Source organism: Ambystoma mexicanum, chromosome 7p (assembly GCF_040938575.1).
Source record: "Ambystoma mexicanum isolate Mex_15411 chromosome 7p, UKY_AmexF1_1, whole genome shotgun sequence".
NCBI lineage: Eukaryota > Metazoa > Chordata > Amphibia > Caudata > Ambystomatidae > Ambystoma > Ambystoma mexicanum.
In genome coordinates, this window is record NC_090939.1 from 969641309 (window position 1) to 969650201 (window position 8893).

Sequence of the window (8893 nt, forward strand, 5' to 3'; positions counted from 1 at the left end):
CAGTCTATCTTGACACACGTGGGTCACCTGGGCTCATCCTCGCGGTGAAGGTCAGAGTACACATTAGACATACTCTGTCTAAGTAAACTAAACTAAAGAACAAAAAACAATCACTTATGAGTCATAGCAGGTACCTGAACATCACATAAAAGGGATGCCTAACAAAAAAAGAACATAATATATATGCATAGCGACCCTCTCATTTGGGGACTTGTTAATACTGCTGCTCCCGCACCCGCGTTTCTTCCCTGGGGGTTTGAACTATTGTCTACCTTCCCTGGTGCCTCATGATACGAGCAGACATATGTTGCCATTGGGAAGAATTACTGCTGCCCAGGCTTAGATCTGGTGTTGGTAATCTGGAATTGTCAAGATGAGGGGGTTAGATGTTTATCTGAATGGGCAGGGTTGAGGGGTCGGGACTGAGAGGCATAGTGGACTCTGGCCTGGCAGGGGTGTGGTTCAGGGGTGCGCTGGCAGTTTAGTGGAGATGGATGGCTGGGGCCTGGTGCTGTCTCGCGATCCTTGCAGAGCGAATTCCTGACAAACGATACTAAGTATTTGCAACATCGGAAGGACAGAGAACGTATGAATTTCCGTGGGAACAAGGCACCGTGCAGAGTTGGCCTGATGTGTTAATGACTTGGTCTCTCTCGGTGAGTGCAAAACTGGAAATGCGAGTGCTGCAGCCTCACATTGCGGCGAGTTTTGGGCCTAATAAAAGATGGCGTCAGGGCCTAATACAAGATGGAGTCTTAGTGCTGAGACATGGGTGTTGTCATTCGTCTAATTCGCTATGTTATAGGGCTCTTACACGTACCTTGAAGGTGGGGGCCTTTTCCCTTCTGCCTTTGAGGGGGTTTATTTGCTTTGGCTGTGGCTAGGGGGCTGGGATAGGACCATTTCCTTCCCAAAATGCCCCCCTTTCATTACTCCTAAGGTGACAAATACCCACCCCAATTATTTATACGTTTGTTAGCCCTTCTTTCTGCTTCCTCCCATGCAGGGCTAACTTTTATAGGCATCCATGCTCGGTACACACTTCCCAAACTTTCCCACATTGTGCATATTGTTTCCGGGGTACATGTCATATATATACATCCCCATCACCTGCCAAGTCTATCCATACTTCTTTGTAGTTTTCGTGGTCTGGTGGCAGTGTAATAGTTGTGAGATAATAAGTGTCCACCTCATCCCCAGTGTGGTATATTGCTACCATGAGATATTTGGGGCCATCGCTTGCCCCTGTCTGTGTTTGCACTTCCTGTGTATCACAAGACACCTTTTTATCATTTCTATTCCCAATCGTCACTGTCATCATTGCACTATTAGGTACTGCTTTTGCACAGCATCGTAGACCCAACTGGCACACACAAAAGATTAGCAGGATGAACACGATGATGGGGATCAGCATCTTCATAGTTGTTCCAAGCCATGAAGGCACCCAACCGAATACCATATTGACCCAGTCGTCTTCCTGTATTCCCGCTTCCTTTTTCATTTTGACGACCAGCTCATGTACAGCCGCTATCACGTGCGTTAGTGTACCATTTTCAGAGTCTGTAGAAGGTAAGAACGTGCAACATGAACTCCCAATCTTTTTGCAAACCCCGCCCTCCATAGCTGTAAGGAGGTCGAGCAAGCAATGATTTTGCATCGTCATGAGTCGGAGTGCTCTTAGCTCCACCTTGATGACGTGAATCCCTCTTCTGTATCATTCGCCAACTGGATCAGTTCCCACCTAACAATCTGGAGCCATTTGGCATTTTCTCTCGTTTGGATGCTGGGCACAAGGGAAGCAAAAAATGTCTCTGCAGAGTTGAAAAGTGTATACTCAATTGGTATCTGGGCCAGGAGATCAGACGATTCTTGAGACAAGTAGTTTTAGGCTTGTTCTCTTCGGAACAGGCGATCATGCCATTCTTCATCTGACAGTATTCGAAAGATGGGGGGTGGTGCTGTGGGCGGCGTGTTGGTTGGTCTTGGTACTGCTTGTCCATCTGCAGGCACAGCTCCCCCCTTTAGGTGCTCCTCGGGTACAACCAACAGTGCTGAGTGTAGCGTTGCAAGCACACAGCCCCTCCATGATGATGGGAGTTGCAAATACGCCTTTCTGCTGCAGACCCAATAACAGTCCATCAGTGCTGAACTTCCTTTTTGAAGGTCTGGAATAATGATTGTTCTGTTACAGTGTTTGTTAGAGCCCATGGACACTTTTCCCTCACCATAGAAGCACAGTTCGTAACTCTCTTCTTGCTGCACCTTCATAGGTTTTTCGAGAGCAGTGACCCAAGTTAGTTTTGTTATATGCTCTGTCCATATGTGTGCACATGTTATTTCTACATAGTCCAATTTTTCATCTGACAGGCCATGCAGCCCTTCTGCTTTGCACATGAATGTTGATTCTTGCCACTTATTTTCTGGGAAACTTGTGCCATCGATAGCCAGGAACTGTTCCTTGAAACGTTTAGTGTCTTTTGATCCCACTTTGCATTTCCTGTCATCTGGTGGGAGGAGTTTCATTTTAACTGTGCGTGACTGAATGGTGCCCTTTATCCTACATAGTGCAAGGTGGATTAGACATTGTGACTCTGCTAACAGTACCTCTTGAGGTACTAAAACCTTGGGTGCCCCAGATGCGTGCAGTATTAAGGAACACACGTAGCAACTCCCATTGGTGTCATGAACCGTCGTGTGCGTCCCTTCTGGACTTTGTGGTTCCTGACCCATAGATGATTGAATACCGTAATCCTTCCAGCATGGCCGCTTGATACGGAACGCTGCTTGCCAGTCTCTGCGCTCCACGCTCTACGTTCTACAAAACAGACACGCCCCCGCGGCTCTGCGCGTCTCAACGCTACCGCTTGCTGTAGTTGGACGTGTGTTGCCGGAGTTCGCTCGGAGCTTTCTTCTGATTCTTGGTTCCCCGTTTCTTGAATTCCCCTTCCTTCCACCCTTTGCTCTGCCTTACCTCCAATCTTCCTGGATTTTCACCCGCGCTCGGGTCATGCCGTTCCGTGCCTCCGAGTGCGAGCATCATTTCTTCCAGGTCTCTGTCCTGGTCATCTAAACGTATCCTGGAGTTGGATTGTGAACATCACGCTGGAATCCGAGGACCAGCACACAGGTTTATACAAATCCCAGACTGTGAGAAAGAAGACGCCACAGAAGGTCGCAAGCAAACAACAAAAACATGTGAGAAGGGGAGAGACTTGTGACAGACTGAGACACCTAAAAAACGATACAGATACAGAGATGGAAGCTGCGGTTCAATACCTCATGCAAGGCATGCAGGAACTAACCAGAGAAGTCCAGAACCGTAAGGCTGAGAATGCTGCATTAAAACAGCTAGTCTTGTCATGTGACTCTGCAACTAAGGAAAGCGTGTTATTGGGAGGAGTAGTGGACAAATATGATGGTTCTTCAAAGACCCTCCGTGCCTTCCTTGATTCATGTTTAGTGCACTTCACCTTCAAGCCCTACTACTTTTCCACTCTTAGAGCAAAGGTGGGGTTTGTGATCTCACACCTTACTAGTAATGCCTTGACCTGGGCAACCCCCCTAGTCAATTCGGGTGATGCCCTCCTGGATGATTATGATGGGTTTGTGGAAGCTCTAAAGGCCATGTTTGATCGCCCAGAGCAGGTTTACAGTGCTCAAGAACGTTCACTTGAATTTCAACAAGGATCCCAGGATATGCTTACCTTTGTGATCCACTTTATACAACTCGTGAAGGAAGCTGATTGGTGTCAAGAAGCCAGCTACACCCTTTTCTGAAGAGGTCTGAATGAAGAAATAAAGGACGAGTTAGCCAGGGTAGCTCACCCAAGCTCCTTCCAGGCTCTCATGGACCTTTCCTTGCAAATAGATTTTCAAAATCCAGGAAAGAAAAGCGGGGAAAAAGAAGTCTAAGTCTAAGTCTAAGTGACCTCCCCAAAGGGCCACCTCAGACCATCCATCTAGACCAGAGCCCACAGCTTCTCCGACCTCAGACCCAGAACCCATGCAACTGGGGGCCTTCCGTGGACCCATTACCCAACAAGAAAGGATGCGAGGGATTTACACTGGTCTGTGCATGTATTGCGCCTCTGACAAACACCTCGTGAGAGAGTGCCCTATTGCTCCTCCACGGCGTTTGGGAAACGCTAGCTCCCGATCCTAGATGGGGCACAGTTTTGGAACAAAATAATTTTGTGATTCTACAGGCCTTTCTATCACCTTCCAAGAAAGAATCTTACCCCATCCTGGCGTTAGTGGATTGCGGAGCCATGGGCATATTCATAGATCATGATTGGGTCACTACTCACAACATTCCACATGAAACTCGAGAGACTATGCAACCTGTAGAGGCTATTGATGGGAGACCCCTGTCTTCAGGACCCATAACCCTTCAAACTAAAGAGATCTTGCTCTCTATAAACCACCATCAAGAGAGGATCAAATTTGACATTATAAGATCTGCCCACTATCCAATGGTTCTAGGCATGCCCGGGTTACAGAAGCATAACCCCTACATCAATTAGGCAGCAGGCTCCTTGTTTCTTGGTTCTGAACACTGTATGTCCCACTGCTTATCCTTAGATTCCTTACCAAAGTCCTCTGAAGACTCGCAAGTGATTCAGCAAAGTCCAGTCACCGTCTCTAACATCATCCGGATTCCCAGGGCCTATCAGGCTTACACAGATATATTTTCAACCGCCATAATTCAAGCTCTCCCTCCTCACAGACCTGAGGATTGTGCCATTGATACTGAACCTTCAGCAGTGATCCCTTTCGGGAGGATGTTTATTTTATCAGAACCTGAAAAAACGGCCCTCCCGGAATATCTGGATACTAACTTGGAAAATCGCACCATTCGACCATCCGGCGGGTGCTTCGTTATTTTTCGTTCCCAAGAAAGACACCAAGGAGCTCAGACCATGTTTAGATTACCGTGGCCTTAACCAGTGTACTCTCAAGGACCGCTACCCATTGCCTCTCATCTCGGATATCCTGGAAGCAGTCAGAGGTACAGTAGTCTTCACAAAATTAGATCTAAGGGGTGCCTACCATCTTATTCGTATGAAGGAAGGTGACAAATGGAAAACAGCCTTTAGAACACCCTTTGGCCATTTTGAATACCTGGTTATGCCCTTTGGACTTGCTAATGCCCCAGCGGTCTTCCAACGTTTTATGGACAGGGTGTTTTCTGATATGCTGTTCATCTTCATCATTGTATATCTGGACGACATACTGATATACTCTAAGGACCATCTAAAACATGAAGAGCATGTAAAGGCAGTCTTACAAGGTCTACGTGAACATAAGCTCCTGGCCAAACCCAAGAAGTGCCTTTTCCATGTATCAACTGTTCACTATCTCAGATTCGTTCTTAGTCCAGAGGGGATTGGAATGGACTCATCGAAGGTAGACTCCATTCTATCCTGGCCTGTTCCAACTACTGTAAAACAAGTTCAGTCCTTCCTGGGGCTTGCTAACTTCTATGGGAAATTTATAGCAGCCTTTTCGGAGATTGTGCATCCTATTATTACATTGTTAAAGAAGGATACCCCCTTTCAGTGGACCTCAGCCCATGATACGGCGTTCCAACGGTTAAAGTCGGAGTTCACACAAGCTCCCATCCCAGCTCCACCCAACATTGATCGACCTTTTCTTGTTGAAACTGATGCTTCCAACTACGCCATTGGGGCAGTCCTAAAACAAGAATTGGATGACAAGCTAGAACACCCCATCGCCTATCTTTCTCGCACCTTGACTCCCAGTGAAACTCATTATTCCGTCCTGGAAAAGGAATTACTAGCCATCCGTCAAGCCTTCACTGACTGGCGTCATCTCCTCCTGGGAGTCAAACACCCGGTGCAAGTCCGCACGGACCATCGGAATCTTCAAGTCCTACAATCCCTAGAATGTAGAAACAGTCGTCAAACCCGTGGGCCTTCTTTTTTGCTCAATACCAGTTTCAAATTCACCATGTCCCTGAAACACACAACATAATAGCTGATGCCTCATCCAGACGTCCTGATTACAAACCCCTTGAAGATTGGACTTTTCCTAAGATGTTTCCCCACACAATATTTGTTGCCCAAGCAATCACCCTCCTGGAGGATATTCAAATTCAAACTCAGTCCTCTGAAACCTGGAAGGAGTTTAAGAGAAACAATCAATGGAATCTCAAAACAAAGTACGGATATCTGTTCAAGGACAATCGCTTGGTCATTCCTACTCCTGGACTGAGACAAAGGATCACAAGCCTATGTCATGATACTTTTCATTCAGGACACCATGGCATCACCAACACCCTCCATCTAATACAAAGACAGTTTTGGTGGCCGAAGATGAAGGATGATATCAGGATCCATATCCAGACATGTGCAGTCTGCAATCAGAACAAACATGATAATAAGAAACCGGCAGGTCTCCTGCTCCAACCAGCAATACCAACAAGACCCTGGGAAATCATTGCCACGGATTTTATCGTGGAACTACCATCTTCCAGGGGCTACACAACTATCATGGTTACAATTGATTTGTTTACTCATATGGCTCATTTTACACCTTTATACAAACTGCCATCCTCATCTGAACTTGCCGGAATCTTCCTGGAACACATATTCCGGCTTCATGGGCTACCCTACAAGATCATTTCTGACCGAGGACCCCAGTATATATCCCATTTCTGGAAACAGTTATGTCGTATAATGGGAATCCAATGTGCCTTGTCCTCAGGTTATCACCCACAGACCAATGGAACCACTGAACGTGTAAACCAAACTCTAGAACAGTATCTTCGTTGCTTCGCCACTAAGGTCCAGGATGATTGGTCACTCTTAATACCTGTGGCCGAATTCGCTTACAACAATTCGGATCATTCAGCTATCAAAACCATTCCCTTCTTCTGTAGTCAAGGATTTCATCCTTCAGTTCTACCATCCATTCTTCCACACCCTACCCCAGTTCCTGCGGGTGATTTCTGGATTGAGACCCTTATTAATGTACACAAAGAAGCAAAAGAACACTTAGAAAAGGCCCGAAGAGACGTTAAACGTTATGCTGACTCTAAAAGAAGGCCTATGTCTAATCCTAAACCATGGCAAGCATCATATTTATACTGGTGTGTCTGCCTCTTCCTTCTATTATTATGCAAAAGAGATTGCTGCTTTCCTACTAGGCGTCTACATAGTCTGTCAAATTCAGTGACATATTGCTATTCCACAATCATTTGACCCCCTCAGCCCCTTCATTTATATGGGCCCCCAAATAAAAGATGCACCCCAATAAATCCCCAAAAGAAACATTACTATAGTAAAAAGTATAGCACTGAAGTACAAAACACAGTCATAGTTATAAACCCAGATTACACTTATTTTACTCCTACTGCTATCTAACTGAACAGTGTCATTGAGCAGCGTCAACTCCAGCATCGTTGCACCTATAGAAAGGGATAAAAACAGGGTGGGCATTAATAGAAATTTAGATGGGACTTAAAGACGAGGGATAGTGAAAGTGAGAGAGCACATTTTTTTTATCTCTCTCCCAAATCATGTTACTGTTGGCAATGAGCGTATCACTTATTGTTATTTCTTTACGGGACAGTGGCAGTTGTTTGGCTATTAGCCAGGGTATCTGGGGCCACTTTATCCTGTGCTTTTCTGACATCTGAGAGATGGATCCAATGCTGCAGTCCCTTTACTTTCACAGTGAGAGGAGTGCATTATATCACTTTCTACGGTCCATGGAACCTTGGGGAGTTCCATTTCCGGACGCAGCTTCGGACATATACCATTTCACCTGGCATAAGAAGTTGCACGTGGCTGTTTCCTGCTGGCACTTCGGTGGTTGTTCTACCCTATGCGGTGAATGAGGGTGCAATTGGTTTTGATATGCATCGTATAGCATGTGTGAGTTGTGTGAGGCACTCTTTGAACTCCCCCCTCCCCGATCACTGTTGCTGTTCTGTGAGCATCTGAGGCTCTTCTTACTGATGACAGTGGTGTTTGCATGCGTCAACCAGTCACTATTTCATGGGGGGGCAGGTAGTGGTGTTTACTAGGCTGTGTACGCAATTGGAGTAGTACCAATGGCAGGCAGTACACACAGTTTTTCTTTAGGCAGTTACATAGCTTGGATAATCTGCTTTTGAGGAGGCCGTTTATTTTCTTGACTTGTCCATTTGCTTGCAGGTGGTAAATTGTGCAATTTTTTTGTTTTATTCCTAACATTGATGTAACCTCTTCGAATAGCTAATTGAAGAAATTGGTGCCATTATCTGACCGTATGACCTCACATACCCCCCATTGGGTGAATACTTCTCTCACTAAAAACCTGGCCACGCATTTTGAGTCAAGGTGGTCACACGGCCTTGCTTCCACCCATTGAGAGAAGAGACACACCACCACAATCAAATACCGAGCTCTGTTGCATCTTTCTCCCATATCCGCATAAGCAATGTGCAGCTCCGGGAAAGGTCCTACAGGGCGGGGCAGGGTTCCTCGTAGTGTTCTTAAAGTCTACCCTGTGCTGATTACTTGACACATGGTGCACTGGACCACCATCTTGTTGAGGTACTCTTGAAGGTTTGGAATGAGCCAATCTTCCTGGAGATCGGCAGCTATGTGTTGTTTCGATCTGTGTGCTGGGAAGCGCAGTTGTCCAAAGGCTATGTATAATAATTCTACTGCCATCACTACTTTTCCTGTCGTATTTTGTCTCCATAACAGATTAGTGAGTGATTGGGCACACCCGCGTTTCAGCCTTAGTTCTTGTTCCGCAGCTGGTGCTCTGGCCTGCAGCTCTATTACCTGTGCTATGGGCAGGGCATTGTAGGCGTCTGTTTTGGGCGTTTCTCCTTTGCCTTTTATGATGCATTCAGTACCCATGGGCACTGAAAGATACG